The 16,373-nt window shown below is 37.7% G+C and overlaps 9 non-coding genes across 9 annotated transcripts; all 9 read left to right on the top strand.

Moving 5' to 3' along the window:
* Positions 1 to 6,912: 6,912 nt before the first annotated feature.
* Positions 6,913 to 6,985, top strand: trnav-uac (transfer RNA valine (anticodon UAC)). The gene has a single exon. It is a non-coding gene; the product is annotated as a tRNA-Val (tRNA).
* A 345-nt stretch (positions 6,986 to 7,330) lies between these two features.
* trnav-uac (transfer RNA valine (anticodon UAC)) lies at positions 7,331 to 7,403 on the top strand. The gene has a single exon. It is a non-coding gene; the product is annotated as a tRNA-Val (tRNA).
* A 346-nt stretch (positions 7,404 to 7,749) lies between these two features.
* Positions 7,750 to 7,822, top strand: trnav-uac (transfer RNA valine (anticodon UAC)). The gene has a single exon. It is a non-coding gene; the product is annotated as a tRNA-Val (tRNA).
* Positions 7,823 to 7,963: 141 nt separating this feature from the next.
* Positions 7,964 to 8,036, top strand: trnav-aac (transfer RNA valine (anticodon AAC)). The gene has a single exon. It is a non-coding gene; the product is annotated as a tRNA-Val (tRNA).
* A 141-nt stretch (positions 8,037 to 8,177) lies between these two features.
* trnav-aac (transfer RNA valine (anticodon AAC)) lies at positions 8,178 to 8,250 on the top strand. Its single transcript has one exon. It is a non-coding gene; the product is annotated as a tRNA-Val (tRNA).
* A 346-nt stretch (positions 8,251 to 8,596) lies between these two features.
* Positions 8,597 to 8,669, top strand: trnav-uac (transfer RNA valine (anticodon UAC)). Its single transcript has one exon. It is a non-coding gene; the product is annotated as a tRNA-Val (tRNA).
* A 784-nt stretch (positions 8,670 to 9,453) lies between these two features.
* trnav-uac (transfer RNA valine (anticodon UAC)) lies at positions 9,454 to 9,526 on the top strand. The gene has a single exon. It is a non-coding gene; the product is annotated as a tRNA-Val (tRNA).
* Positions 9,527 to 9,667: 141 nt separating this feature from the next.
* trnav-aac (transfer RNA valine (anticodon AAC)) lies at positions 9,668 to 9,740 on the top strand. The gene has a single exon. It is a non-coding gene; the product is annotated as a tRNA-Val (tRNA).
* Positions 9,741 to 16,004: 6,264 nt separating this feature from the next.
* Positions 16,005 to 16,077, top strand: trnav-cac (transfer RNA valine (anticodon CAC)). Its single transcript has one exon. It is a non-coding gene; the product is annotated as a tRNA-Val (tRNA).
* The last annotated feature ends 296 nt before the right edge of the window (positions 16,078 to 16,373 follow it).

The following is a 16,373-nucleotide window of genomic DNA, read 5'->3' as shown; positions in this document are numbered from 1 at the left end:
CACAGACAGGGGATGGACAGAACTTGGATTGGGTGCCTCCAAACAATAGATCCTAAGGGCTTGAATGAAAAATATTAAACTTTTGTTTATCTACCTGATGGGAGGCGCCATCTCCGGTGAGGTTAAATTAGTATCTTTTTTAGGGGCTAGGAACGGGTGGGGGGCCGTGGGAGAGCCGCTCATGATAAATGTTTGTTATTTAATTTATGAATTCATTCTTATGTTTTTCAAGCACTTCCCATGAATGATGGCACTTATTTTATTGATATTATTTTTTTTTATTCGTTAGTGTGGCTTTATGGTTTTACCTCATTTCTTGTATACTTTTATAGCCCTTATTTTGAGTTGAAAGCACTTATTTTTACAGTCAGCGTTGATTTGTCTACTGTGGATTTGTGTTTGGTTTAATATTATTATTGTTATTTTTATTTGTCTGTTGGGCGGTTCCCCTATTTGGTCCTCTCCTTTTCCCTTATTTTTTCCTTGGATCCCGAATCTAACCCCTAGTTCCCAATCCCAGTTCCTATACCTAAACTTAGCCCCTAGACCCTAATACTCAACCCTAACCCCTAGTCCCGAAATCCTAAATCCCAGTCCCTATACCCTACTTTAACCCCTAGATCTGAACACTTAACTCCTAGTTCCCAAATCCTGATTCCCTATCCTAACCCCTAGACCCTTATACCTAACCCCCAGTAACTAAAATCCTAATCCCCCACCCCAATCCCTAGATCCTCATGACTAACCCTAATTCCCCATCCTAATCTTAACCCCTTATCTAACCCTAACTCTTGGAGCTCATATACCTAACTCTAACCCCTAGACACTCATACCCAAGGTGAAAACCCCCCAAAAAAACAGAATTTATCATAACCCCTAACCCCCTGACCCTAACAGAATTCATTGACACATGGAATGAGTACCGTATTTATACAGAGAATAGTTATTTTCATAAATGCCTTATTTTTGAAATTCGAATACATGCAATGAATCAGTAAAATTCGGTTTACTCCTTGCCGAAAAATCAAGCAGCAGTTTCTGTAGTGTAGTGGTTATCACGTACGCTTCACACGCCCCTTTTTGGATGTTCAGGAAGTGGATGAGCAGCAGGTGTATGTACTTGAGAGAGAATATCGTTTTTTGGGGGGGTTTATTTGACATACGTTTGAAAGTTTGTTTTTGTTATTATCCCCCATCAGCGTGAGCTGTTTGGGGGATATTGCTTAAAATAACCGGACGGACAACATGGCTTCGACATCAAGAATACAAACGACGACGAGAAAGGACAACAGTGAAATCAGAATGTTAAACGAAGAACTGAAAAAAAGAACATATGAGAAGGAACTGACGGTGAACGTGGAAATAAGTGGAGAAGGGAAAATATCAACGATGGAATTGCTGAGAGGAATAAAGGAAGTTTGCGGAACAATACTGGGATGTCGAATGAAAGACGGGAATAAGTATGAAGTAACAATGTCTCATGTAAATGGAAAAGAAAGACTAATAGACGGGCTAAAGATAAAGAACTGTCAAATCATGGCTAAAGAACTAGGGAACGATGAGCTGGTGGTGTCCTTTTTGAACTTGCCCGCATACATTACGGATGAGGAGGTAGAAGAGAAACTAAAAGGCTGGAAGGTGAAGGCGACCACGCCAATCAAGAGGAGGATGTGGCCAGGAACGGACATTGTAGATGGGACAAGATTTTGCAAGGTAAAGTTTACAGACAATGTGCAATCCTTGCCATATTCTACAAAATTTAACACTGTCGAGGGATTTGAATATTTTCGTGTAATCCACGACAATCAAGTGAAGGTATGTAGATTATGTATTCAGCCGGGGCACATACTTAAGGAATGTCCGGAATTCACATGCCACAAATGTAGTGAACAAGGGCATTATGCCAGAGAATGTCGGAACATAGGAAATGTGTGCAAAATGTGTGACAGACCTAAAGTTAGATGTAGCTGTAATAAGGGAGAAAATCACTTACTTTTGCAAACAATGGACCTCACGTCTGAGGAAGAGGGGATTGTGCCTATGGAGAGGGAGGATGAGAGTGACATGGAGAGTGTGACTCCAGAGACAGTGGCAGATAAGCTTGAAGAGCCTGTAATGTCTCCTGGCAAAGCACGAGACGCCGTTTTAGTCTCTGCTGCTGACAAGGTGGAACAGCAGCACATGATGGGTGAAAGACATACACAGGTAGAGATGGTGCAAGGTGCTTCTCAGGTGCCTGAGCCAGCTTTAAGCCTGTGTAAAAATTACACCAAAGAGTGGGCTGGGTCCACTGAAGTCACGGGCACTGTTAAAGCGCACTTTTCAAAAGGCTTCCCCGCCGCTCCCCCCAAAAATCCAAATAAAGAGACGGATGATGAAATAGATAGTGAGGATCTTCAGTTGTTTGTAAAAAATAAGAGGTCATTGTCGAAAACCAGGGAGATGATGGGTTTTGGAAAAAATAAAAAGTAGGATTTTTAAGGACTTGTTTGGCTCTGATTATACTTCTGCACACATTCATAATGATTACAGTCGCATCCCTAAATGGTAACAGTTTGAGAAACATGAGCAAATTTGAGCAGGTATTAGTGTCTGTTAAGGCAGACATGTTGTGTTTTCAAGAGACCAATTGGACAGACTCCAAAATGCAGGAGATTAAGAGTAAATGGTCAGATTTAATTTTTTGTAGTCATGGAGGGGATAAAACATGTGGTGTGGCTATTTTGATAAAAAATGATGTGGTGCAAAATGTAAAAGAAATATATGCTGACAATGATGGCAGACTTATTGTAATTGAATTTGAAGTTCAAAATGTAGTTTTTCGTTTAATTAATGTTTATGCTTCAAACATTGAATCTGAAAGGAGAGAAATGTTTCACAAATTAAAAACACTGTGCTCAGAAAACTGTATACTGATAGGAGATTTTAATGTGAGGTGTAGTAGAATGGATGCCTCTAGTTGTGCTAAATTCAGATATGACTCTTCTAGAAATGCATTATGGAAACTTATGAATGAGGAGAATCTAGTAGATATATGGAGGGCTGAAAATCCAAACAGAAGAGTATTCTCTAGAAGGCAGGTGGTTCTAAAGGAATTAAAACAAAGCAGAATTGATTTATGTCTAGCAAAACAAGAATTGGTGCAGAATGTTAAGAAGGTGTCATATACCTTTACAGCATATAGTGATCATGCAGTAATGTCATTTCAAATGGGTTTTGGTGTGGAGAGGAGAGGGGGAGGTGTCTGGTGTTTAAATGCCAGTCTGTTAAAGGAGGAAGGATATAGAAATGAAATTGTTGAATGTATTAATGATGAAATGTCTAATGTACTGTTAAAAGAGAATGTGTGTTTATGGTGGGAGGAAGTGAAAGTAAAAGTAAAAAATAGGAGTATTAGGTACGCAAAAAATCATAACCGTTTAGATAAGCAGAAAGAAATAATGCTTAGGAATAGGATGTTGCATGAACTTGAAAAGGCTGATACGGATCCAGACTATGATGTTGTGAATTATTTGAAAATCCATGCAGAGCTGGGTCGTTATGAAAAAAATAAATGTTTGGGTGCTATTGTTAGGAGCAGGGCACAGTACGCTTTGGAGGGAGAGAAATGTACATCCTTTTTTTGGGTCTGGAAAAAAGAAAACAAACTAAGAGTTACATTGTAGAGTTGGAAGATGAAAGAGGTGTAAAGGTAAACGATTTTGTTGGGATCTTAGAGACAGTTGAAACCTTTTACAGAAATCTTTACAAAAAGAATGATGTAGATAAAGTGTGTGTTGTAAAAGTGTTGGATACAATTAGTGCCAAAGTATCGCAGGCAGATAGAATGATGTGTGATGAAGAGATTTCGATTATGGAAATCAAGGAAGCAATTGTTAGCACGCAAGGTAATAAAAGTCCGGGTTTGGATGGTTTAACAAATGAGTTCTATAAAGTCTTTGTAGATATTTTGGCACCCATTTTAGTGAGGGTGTTTCATTATATGGAAGAGAATAAGGAAATCCCTGAGTCTATGTCAACTGGAATGTTAACGATCTTATTCAAAAATAGGGGCAGTAGATTAAAGTTAGAAAATTATAGGCCTATTAGCCTTCTAAATTCGGATTATAAGATACTGACTAAAGTGTTAGCGAATAGGATGAAAAAGGTGATTGGGAGTATTATTGAATCAACACAAGCCTACGGCATACCTGGAAGAGATATTGCAGATGTAATTTGTACAATTAGGGATGTTGTTAATCAAATGAAAAATGAAGGTGGTATAGTTTTAAGTTTGGACTTTAACAAAGCTTTCGATAGAGTGGAGCACAGCTTTTTATTACAGACTTTGGAGAGGTTTGGGTTTGGGCCAAAGTTTGTATCTTGGATCAACCTGTTGTATAGTGGGGCTAAAAGTTGTGTTAAATGTAACGGAGTGTTAACAGATACTTTCCCTGTGGAGAGGTCAGTAAGGCAGGGCTGTCCTTTGTCAGCTCTGCTGTACAGTGTTTCTACAGAACCGTTAGCTACATTGATAAATAGTAATAAAGAAGTAAGGGGTGTTGGAATCCCAGGTGGTGGTGTCAGTGTTGTACATCAGTACGCTGATGACACTACTTGTACTGTGAAGGATATAGAAAGTATTGGAAGCATTATGGGGATCATAGATATATATGGCAAGGCATCGGGTGCTAAAGTTAATATAGAGAAGACTGAAATAATGTTTGTTGGGGATATCAATGTAAACGGGTGTGAGATTCCATTCAAGAGCGCAAAGGATTTTATTAAAGTGCTGGGAGTAAACATTGGTGTAAAGGAGAAAGAGGCAAAAGATATAACTTGGACTGGGATCCTTAATAAAGTCAAGCTAACGTTGAATTTCTGGAAAAATAGAAAACTAAAGTTACAAGGGAAAGTAATTGTTGCAAATGCTTTGGTATTATCCAAATTTGTGTATGTTTTGGGAGTCCTGGACATGCCGGAGTGGGTCCTAAATGAATTGAATAATGTGGTGTCAAATTTTATATGGGATGGTAAAGGAGTGAGAATATCTCAGAAAACATTGATTGCTGACTATGTGGATGGAGGTTTAAAACTTGTAGATTTAGATGTCAAAAGAAAAGCTATTAGGATAAAAACAGTAAAGAAATATTTGTATGACAGTGAAGATTATGGCTGGAAACACTTCTTTAGAGTCTACTTAGAGGAGAGTGGTGGTTGTGAGGATAATGGTTTATTGATGGGGCTTAAAAGGGCAATGTTTGAAAAGGTACCAGATTTTTATAAAGAGGTGCTAAATGCATGGGCAGAGTTGTTGCCTAATGTATATTATGAATGTGGACATATTGACCTGATTATGAATCAACCTATATTTCTGAATGAGAAAATCAAGAACAAAGAAAAAGTTTTGTATAATAAAGTATTTATGAGTGCAGGTCTACGGCAAATAAAAGATTATACATATGAGGTAATTCCAGGGTTTTTACCTGGGGAAGCTATTTTTGACATAATCAATGAATGGGATGAAGAGGTGGGAAGGGGAACAGTGAATAATATGTATGACAAGATAAAGAATAGTATACCAAGAGCATGGGTTGATTTAATAAATAGTGAAGTTGAAAGAGAAGATTTATTTGTATTTCCTAATTTGTTCATTGGTAGCAGTAAGAAGAAAGTACATTTATCTAGTATACCAGTGAAAAGATTGTATAGAATAATGGTAGGAAAAGTGTGTAGAAGGCCGGCTGCTGAGAAATTTTGGAAAGTAGTTTTTCCGGAATTGGATGAAAAAAAGATATGGGGAAATTTAAATGTAAAATATAATAGTAAGGAGTGTGAAAATAATGATTTCAAACTAAGACATAATAGAATATTTACAAAGGTGGTGCTAAAGAAAATTAATTGTGAGATAGAAAGGGAATGCGACGTATGTGGACGTTTCCCGGAAACTCTTATGCATTTGTTTATAGAATGTGAGGATTTAAAATATTTTTTTTGTAAAGTTAAGGAAATGTTATGTAGAAACTGGGGGGGAGATTTCGTGAAAAAGTATGCGTGGGAGGAACTTTTGTTATTTGGAGTGTCTGGTAAATGTGAGGGTGCTAATGTGTGTTTGTTGAATATGGTTTTGAGTTTTGTGAGGTATGCTATTTTTTGTAGGAGGAATTATGTTTCTTTTGACAGAAAGAGGGTTCAGGTGTGGAGTATCTTTATAGCACTGTTCAGTAAACACATAGATATGTTGTTTAATTATGGGATGGAACATTTTGATGAGTCTTTTGTTGAAGGGAGTGGGTTAATTTCACGAGAGGAGAGTGGAGGTATCACTTATAATTTTTGAAAGCACTGTTTTGATATTTTCTTTGTTGATAATTTGATAGGGGGTGAATTGTTCACCTGCCTCTGTTAGTCTAGTGTCTTCTGTATTGTTCTCTGTGGATTGTACTGTAAACAGTAGATTGTACTGTAAATATTGTAAACAAACATTTTTGATAATAAAAAAAAAAAAATAATAATAAAAATAAAATCACGTTCGCTTAACACGCGAAAGGTCCTCGGTTCGAAACCGGGTGGAAATAGAGCTCTTTGACAAGTGCAGTAGGTACTGTACTTTCAACAAAGAATTGTTATTTTCATGAATTCTGTATTTTGGAAATTCGAATACGTGCCATGAATATCTGTAAAATTCGGTTTACTCCTTGCAGCTAAATGTAGCAGCATTTTCTGTAATGTAGTGGTTATCACGTTCGCTTTACACGTGAAAGGTCCTCAGTTTGAAACCGGGAGGAAACAGTGCTCTTTGACATGTGCAGTAGGTACTGTACTATTAACAGACAATAGTTATTTTCATAAATGCCTAATTTTGGAAATTTGAACACGTGCCATGAATATCTGTAAAATTCGGTTTACTTCTTGCAGGAAAACCAAGCAGCAGTTTCTGTAGTGTAGTGGTTATCACTTTCGCTTTACACGCGAAAGGTCCTCGGTTCGAAACCGGGCGGAAACAGTGTTCTTTGACACGTACAGTGCTTTTAAAAGAGAATAGTTATTTTCATAAATGCCTAAATTTGGAAATTTTAACACGTGCCATGAATATCTGTCAAATTCGGTTTACTCCTTGCAGATAATTGTTGAAGAAGTTTCTGAGGGTAGTGGTTATCACGTTCGCTTAACACGCGAAAGGTCCTCGGTTCGAAACTGGGCGGAAACAGAGCTCTTTGACACGTGCAGTAGGTACTGTACTTTCAACAAAGAATTGTTATTTTCATAAATTCTGTATTTTGGAAATTCGAATACGTTCCCTGAATATCTGTAAAATTCGGTTTACTTCTTGCAGGAAAACGAAGCAGCAGTTTCTGTAGTGTAGTGGTTATCACTTTCGCTTTACACGCGAAAGGTCCTCGGTTCGAAACCGGGCGGAAGCAGTGCTCTTTGACACGTACAGTACTTTTAAAAGAGAATAGTTATTTTCATAAATGCCTAAATTTGGAAATTTTAACACGTGCCATGAATATCTGTCAAATTCGGTTTACTCCTTGCAGATAATTGTTGAAGAAGTTTCTGTAGTGTAGTGGTTATCACGTTCGCTTAACACACGAAAGGTCCTCGGTTCGAAACTGAGCGGAAACAGAGCTCTTTGATACGTGCAGTAGGTACTGTACTTTCAACAAAGAATTGTTGTTTTCATAAATTCTGTATTTTGGAAATTTGAATACGTGCCCTGAATATCTGTAAAATTCGGTTTACTTCTTGCAGGAAAATCAAGCAGCAGTTTCTGTAGTGTAGTGGTTATCACGTTCGCTTTACACGCGAAAGGTACTCGGTTCGAAACCGGGCGGAAACAGTGCTCTTTGACACGTGTAGTAGGTACAGTACTTTTAAAAGAGAATAGTTATTTTCATAAATGCCTAAATTTGGAAATTTCAACACGTGCCATAAATATCTGTAAAATTCGGTTTACTCCTTGCAGATAATTGTTGAAGCAGTTTCTGTAGTGTAGCGGTTATCACGTTCGCTTAACACGCGAAAGGTCCTCGGTTCGAAACCGGGCGGAAACAGAGCTCTTTGACACGTGCAGTAGGTACTGTACTTTCAACAAAGAATTGTTATTTTCATAAATTCTGTATTTTGGAAATTCGAATACGTGCCCTGAATATCTGTAAAATTCGGTTTACTTCTTGCAGGAAAACCAAGCAGCAGTTTCTGTAGTGTAGTGGTTATCACTTTCGCTTTACACGCGAAAGGTCCTCGGTTCGAAACCGGGCGGAAGCAGTGCTCTTTGACACGTACAGTACTTTTAAAAGAGAATCGTTATTTTCATAAATGCCTAAATTTGGAAATTTTAACACGTGCCATGAATATCTGTCAAATTCGGTTTACTCCTTGCAGATAATTGTTGAAGAAGTTTCTGTAGTGTAGTGGTTATCACGTTCGCTTAACACACGAAAGGTCCTCGGTTCGAAACTGAGCGGAAACAGAGCTCTTTGATACGTGCAGTAGGTACTGTACTTTCAACAAAGAATTGTTGTTTTCATAAATTCTGTATTTTGGAAATTTGAATACGTGCCCTGAATATCTGTAAAATTCGGTTTACTTCTTGCAGGAAAATCAAGCAGCAGTTTCTGTAGTGTAGTGGTTATCACGTTCGCTTTACACGCGAAAGGTACTCGGTTCGAAACCGGGCGGAAACAGTGCTCTTTGACACGTGCAGTAGGTACAGTACTTTTAAAAGAGAATAGTTATTTTCATAAATGCCTAAATTTGGAAATTTCAACACGTGCCATGAATATCTGTAAAATTCGGTTTACTCCTTGCAGATAATTGTTGAAGCAGTTTCTGTAGTGTAGCGGTTATCATGTTCGCTTAACACGCGAAAGGTCCTCGGTTCGAAACCGGGCGGAAGCAGAGCTCTTTGACAAGTGCAGTAGGTACTGTACTTTCAACAAATAATTGTTATTTTCATGAATTCTGTATTTTGGAAATTCGAATACGTGCCATGAATATCTGTAAAATTCGGTTTACTCCTTGCAGCTAAATGTAGCAGCAGTTTCTGTAATGTAGTGGTTATCACGTTCGCTTCACACGTGAAAGGTCCTCAGTTTGAAACCGGGAGGAAACAGTGCTCTTTGACATGTGCAGTAGGTACTGTACTATTAACAGACAATAGTTATTTTCATAAATGCCTAATTTTGGAAATTTGAACACGTGCCATGAATATCTGTAAAATTCGGTTTACTCCTTGCAGATAATTGTTGAAGAAGTTTCTGTAGTGTAGTGGTTATCACGTTCGCTTAACACGCGAAAGGTCCTCGATTCGAAACCGGGCGGAAACAGAGCTCTTTGACACGTGCAGTAGGTACTGTACTTTCAACAAAGAATTGTTATTTTCATAAATTCTGTATTTTGGAAATTCGAATACGTGCCCATGAATATCTGTAAAATTCGGTTTACTTCTTCCAGGAAAATCAAGCAGCAGTTTCTGTAGTGTAGTGGTTATCACGTTCGCTTTACACGCGAAAGGTCCTCGGTTCGAAACCGGGCGGAAACAGTGCTCTTTGACACGTGCAGTAGGTACATTACTTTTAAAAGAGAATAGTTATTTTTATAAATGCCTAAATTTGGAAATTTCAACACGTGCCATGAATATCTGTAAAATTCAGTTTACTCCTTGCAGATAATTGTTGAAGCAGTTTCTGTAGTGTAGCGGTTATCACGTTCGCTTAACACGCGAAAGGTCCTCGGTTCGAAACCGGGCGGAAACAGAGCTCTTTGACAAGTGCAGTAGGTACTGTACTTTCTACAAAGAATTGTTATTTTCATGAATTCTGTATTTTGGAAATTCGAATACGTGCCATGAATATCTGTAAAATTCGGTTTACTCCTTGCAGCTAAATGTAGCAGTAGTTTCTGTAGTGTAGTGGTTATCACGTTCGCTTCACACGCCCCTTTTTGGAGTTTCAGGAAGTGGAAGAGAAGCAGGTGTCTGAGTGCTTGAGAGAGAATATCGTTTTTTTTGGAGGTCTAGTTGACTTATAAGTTTGAAAGTTTGTGAGTGACTGTAGTGAAGTTTCTGTGAAACGTTTTTGCTATTGTCCCCCATCAGCGTGAGCTGTTTGGGGGATATTGCTTATTAAAATAACCGGACGGACAACATGGCTTCGACATCAAGAATACAAACGACGACGAGAAAGGACAACAGTGAAATCAGAATGTTAAACGAAGAACTGAAAAAAAGAACATATGAGAAGGAACTGACGGTGAACGTGGAAATAAGTGGAGAAGGGAAAATAACAACGATGGAATTGCTGAGAGGAATAAAGGAAGTTTGCGGAACAATACTGGGATGTCGAATGAAAGACGGGAATAAGTATGAAGTAACAATGTCTCATGTAAATGGAAAAGAAAGACTAATAGACGGGCTAAAGATAAAGAACTGTCAAATCATGGCTAAAGAACTAGGGAACGATGAGCTGGTGGTGTCCTTTTTGAACTTGCCCGCATACATTACGGATGAGGAGATAGAAGAGAAACTAAAAGGCTGGAAGGTGAAGGCGACCACGCCAATCAAGAGGAGGATGTGGCCAGGAACGGACATTGTAGATGGGACAAGATTTTGCAAGGTAAAGTTTACAGACAATGTGCAATCCTTGCCATATTCTACTAAATTTAACACTGTCGAGGGATTTGAATATTTTCGTGTAATCCACGACAATCAAGTGAAGGTATGTAGATTATGTATTCAGCCGGGGCACATACTTAAGGAATGTCCGGAATTCACATGCCACAAATGTAGTGAACAAGGGCATTATGCCAGAGAATGTCGGAACATAGGAAATGTGTGCAAAATGTGTGACAGACCTAAAGTTAGATGTAGCTGTAATAAGGGAGAATACACTTACTTTTGCAAACAATGGACCTCACGTCTGAGGAAGAGGGGAGTGTGCCTATGGAGAGGGAGGATGAGAGTGACATGGAGAGTGTGACTCCAGAGACAGTGGCAGATAAGCTTGAAGAGCCTGTAATGTCTCCTGGCAAAGCACGAGACGCCGTTTTAGTCTCTGCTGCTGACAAGGTGGAACAGCAGCACATGATGGGTGAAAGACATACACAGGTAGAGATGGTGCAAGGTGCTTCTCAGGTGCCTGAGCCAGCTTTAAGCCTGTGTAAAAATTACACCAAAGAGTGGGCTGGGTCCACTGAAGTCACGGGCACTGTTAAAGCGCACTTTTCAAAAGGCTTCCCCGCCGATCCCCCCAAAAATCCAAATAAAGAGACGGATGATGAAATAGATAGTGAGGATCTTCAGTTGTTTGTAAAAAATAAGAGGTCATTGTCGAAAACCAGGGAGATGATGGGTTTTGGAAAAAAGAAAAAGTAGGATTTTTAAGGACTTGTTTGGCTCTGATTATACTTCTGCACACATTCATAATGATTACAGTCGCATCCCTAAATGGTAACAGTTTGAGAAACATGAGCAAATTTGAGCAGGTATTAGTGTCTGTTAAGGCAGACATGTTGTGTTTTCAAGAGACCAATTGGACAGACTCCAAAATGCAGGAGATTAAGAGTAAATGGTCAGATTTAATTTTTTGTAGTCATGGAGGGGATAAAACATGTGGTGTGGCAATTTTGATAAAAAATGATGTGGTGCAAAATGTAAAAGAAATATATGCTGACAATGATGGCAGACTTATTGTAATTGAATTTGAAGTTCAAAATGTAGTTTTTCGTTTAATTAATGTTTATGCTTCAAACATTGAATCTGAAAGGAGAGAAATGTTTCACAAATTAAAAACACTGTGCTCAGAAAACTGTATACTGATAGGAGATTTTAATGTGAGGTGTAGTAGAATGGATGCCTCTAGTTGTGCTAAATTCAGATATGACTCTTCTAGAAATGCATTATGGAAACTTATGAATGAGGAGAATCTAGTAGATATATGGAGGGCTGAAAATCCAAACAGAAGAGTATTCTCTAGAAGGCAGGTGGTTCTAAAGGAATTAAAACAAAGCAGAATTGATTTATGTCTAGCAAAACAAGAATTGGTGCAGAATGTTAAGAAGGTGTCATATACCTTTACAGCATATAGTGATCATGCAGTAATGTCATTTCAAATGGGTTTTGGTGTGGAGAGGAGAGGGGGAGGTGTCTGGTGTTTAAATGCCAGTCTGTTAAAGGAGGAAGGATATAGAAATGAAATTGTTGAATGTATTAATGATGAAATGTCTAATGTACTGTTAAAAGAGAATGTGTGTTTATGGTGGGAGGAAGTGAAAGTAAAAGTAAAAAATAGGAGTATTAGGTACGCAAAAAATCATAACCGTTTAGATAAGCAGAAAGAAATAATGCTTAGGAATAGGATGTTGCATGAACTTGAAAAGGCTGATACGGATCCAGACTATGATGTTGTGAATTATTTGAAAATCCATGCAGAGCTGGGTCGTTATGAAAAAAATAAATGTTTGGGTGCTATTGTTAGGAGCAGGGCACAGTACGCTTTGGAGGGAGAGAAATGTACATCCTTTTTTTTGGGTCTGGAAAAAAGAAAACAAACTAAGAGTTACATTGTAGAGTTGGAAGATGAAAGAGGTGTAAAGGTAAACGATTTTGTTGGGATCTTAGAGACAGTTGAAACCTTTTACAGAAATCTTTACAAAAAGAATGATGTAGATAAAGTGTGTGTTGTAAAAGTGTTGGATACAATTAGTGCCAAAGTATCGCAGGCAGATAGAATGATGTGTGATGAAGAGATTTCGATTATGGAAATCAAGGAAGCAATTGTTAGCACGCAAGGTAATAAAAGTCCGGGTTTGGATGGTTTAACAAATGAGTTCTATAAAGTCTTTGTAGATATTTTGGCACCCATTTTAGTGAGGGTGTTTCATTATATGGAAGAGAATAAGGAAATCCCTGAGTCTATGTCAACTGGAATGTTAACGATCTTATTCAAAAATAGGGGCAGTAGATTAAAGTTAGAAAATTATAGGCCTATTAGCCTTCTAAATTCGGATTATAAGATACTGACTAAAGTGTTAGCGAATAGGATGAAAAAGGTGATTGGGAGTATTATTGAATCAACACAAGCCTACGGCATACCTGGAAGAGATATTGCAGATGTAATTTGTACAATTAGGGATGTTGTTAATCAAATGAAAAATGAAGGTGGTATAGTTTTAAGTTTGGACTTTAACAAAGCTTTCGATAGAGTGGAGCACAGCTTTTTATTACAGACTTTGGAGAGGTTTGGGTTTGGGCCAAAGTTTGTATCTTGGATCAACCTGTTGTATAGTGGGGCTAAAAGTTGTGTTAAATGTAACGGAGTGTTAACAGATACTTTCCCTGTGGAGAGGTCAGTAAGGCAGGGCTGTCCTTTGTCAGCTCTGCTGTACAGTGTTTCTACAGAACCGTTAGCTACATTGATAAATAGTAATAAAGAAGTAAGGGGTGTTGGAATCCCAGGTGGTGGTGTCAGTGTTGTACATCAGTACGCTGATGACACTACTTGTACTGTGAAGGATATAGAAACTATTGGAAGCATTATGGGGATCATAGATATATATGGCAAGGCATCGGGTGCTAAAGTTAATATAGAGAAGACTGAAATAATGTTTGTTGGGGATATCAATGTAAACGGGTGTGAGATTCCATTCAAGAGCGCAAAGGATTTTATTAAAGTGCTGGGAGTAAACATTGGTGTAAAGGAGAAAGAGGCAAAAGATATAACTTGGACTGGGATCCTTAATAAAGTCAAGCTAACGTTGAATTTCTGGAAAAATAGAAAACTAAAGTTACAAGGGAAAGTAATTGTTGCAAATGCTTTGGTATTATCCAAATTTGTGTATGTTTTGGGAGTCCTGGACATGCCGGAGTGGGTCCTAAATGAATTGAATAATGTGGTGTCAAATTTTATATGGGATGGTAAAGGAGTGAGAATATCTCAGAAAACATTGATTGCTGACTATGTGGATGGAGGTTTAAAACTTGTAGATTTAGATGTCAAAAGAAAAGCTATTAGGATAAAAACAGTAAAGAAATATTTGTATGACAGTGAAGATTATGGCTGGAAACACTTCTTTAGAGTCTACTTAGAGGAGAGTGGTGGTTGTGAGGATAATGGTTTATTGATGGGGCTTAAAAGGGCAATGTTTGAAAAGGTACCAGATTTTTATAAAGAGGTGCTAAATGCATGGGCAGAGTTGTTGCCTAATGTATATTATGAATGTGGACATATTGACCTGATTATGAATCAACCTATATTTCTGAATGAGAAAATCAAGAACAAAGAAAAAGTTTTGTATAATAAAGTATTTATGAGTGCAGGTCTACGGCAAATAAAAGATTATACATATGAGGTAATTCCAGGGTTTTTACCTGGGGAAGCTATTTTTGACATAATCAATGAATGGGATGAAGAGGTGGGAAGGGGAACAGTGAATAATATGTATGACAAGATAAAGAATAGTATACCAAGAGCATGGGTTGATTTAATAAATAGTGAAGTTGAAAGAGAAGATTTATTTGTATTTCCTAATTTGTTCATTGGTAGCAGTAAGAAGAAAGTACATTTATCTAGTATACCAGTGAAAAGATTGTATAGAATAATGGTAGGAAAAGTGTGTAGAAGGCCGGCTGCTGAGAAATTTTGGAAAGTAGTTTTTCCGGAATTGGATGAAAAAAAGATATGGGGAAATTTAAATGTAAAATATAATAGTAAGGAGTGTGAAAATAATGATTTCAAACTAAGACATAATAGAATATTTACAAAGGTGGTGCTAAAGAAAATGAATTGTGAGATAGAAAGGGAATGCGACGTATGTGGACGTTTCCCGGAAACTCTTATGCATTTGTTTCTAGAATGTGAGGATTTAAAATATTTTTTTTTGTAAAGTTAAGGAAATGTTATGTAGAAACTGGGGGGGAGATTTCGTGAAAAAGTATGCGTGGGAGGAACTTTTGTTATTTGGAGTGTCTGGTAAATGTGAGGGTGCTAATGTGTGTTTGTTGAATATGGTTTTGAGTTTTGTGAGGTATGCTATTTTTTGTAGGAGGAATTATGTTTCTTTTGACAGAAAGAGGGTTCAGGTGTGGAGTATCTTTATAGCACTGTTCAGTAAACACATAGATATGTTGTTTAATTATGGGATGGAACATTTTGATGAGTCTTTTGTTGAAGGGAGTGGGTTAATTTCACGAGAGGAGAGTGGAGGTATCACTTATAATTTTTGAAAGCACTGTTTTGATATTTTCTTTGTTGATAATTTGATAGGGGGTGAATTGTTCACCTGCCTCTGTTAGTCTAGTGTCTTCTGTATTGTTCTCTGTGGATTGTACTGTAAACAGTAGATTGTACTGTAAATATTGTAAACAAACATTTTTGATAATAAAAAAATAAAAAAAAATAAAAAATAAAATCACGTTCGCTTTACACGTGAAAGGTCCTCAGTTTGAAACCGGGAGGAAACAGTGCTCTTTGACATGTGCAGTAGGTACTGTACTATTAACAGAGGATAGTTATTTTCATAAATGCCTAATTTTGGAAATTTGAACACGTGCCATGAATATCTGTAAAATTCGGTTTACTCCTTGCAGATAATTGTTGAAGCAGTTTCTGTAGTGTAGCGGTTATCAAGTTCGCTTAATACGCGAAAGGTCCTCGGTTCGAAAGCCGTGCGGAAACAGAGCTCTTTGACACGTGCAGTAGGTACTGTACTTTCAACAAAGAATTGTTATTTTCATGAATTCTGTATTTTGGAAATTCGAATACGTGCCATGAATATCTGTAAAATTCGGTTTACTCCTCGCAGCTAAATGTAGCAGCAGTTTCTGTAGTGTAGTGGTTATCACGTTTGTTCACACTCGAAAGGTCCCTGGTTCGAAACCAGGCGGAAACAACTCTCATCGACACATTCAAGAAGTACCATAGTGTTAACAAAGAATTTCATTATTCTCTTATTTTGGAAATTCCAATACGTGCCATGAATATTTTTAAAATTCGGTTTACTCCTTGCAGGTAATTGTAGCAGTAGTTTCTGTGGTGTAGTGGTTATCACGTTTGCTTCACACGCGAAAGGTCCCTGGTTCGACACCGGGCGGAAACAACGCTCATTGACACATTCTGAAGTACCATAGTGGTAACAGAAATTTTCATGAATTCTTTATTTTGGAAATTCGAATACGTGCCATGAATATTTTAAAAATTCGGTTTACTCCTTGCAGAAAAATCAAGCAGCAGTTTCTGTAGTGTAGTGGTTATCACGTTAGCTTTACACGTGAAAGGTCCTCAGTTTGAAACCGGGAGGAAACAGTGCTCTTTGACATGTGCAGTAGGTACTGTAGTATTAACAGAGAATAGTTATTTTCAAAAATGCCTAATTTTGGAAATTTGAACACGTGC

Source organism: Salmo salar, unplaced genomic scaffold, assembly GCF_965601325.2.
Source record: "Salmo salar unplaced genomic scaffold, fSalSal1 ptg000588l, whole genome shotgun sequence".
In the NCBI taxonomy this organism is placed as follows: Eukaryota; Metazoa; Chordata; class Actinopteri; order Salmoniformes; family Salmonidae; genus Salmo; species Salmo salar.
Note: the sequence above shows the minus strand (reverse complement) of the source record. Positions and strands in the feature narration are given on the sequence as shown.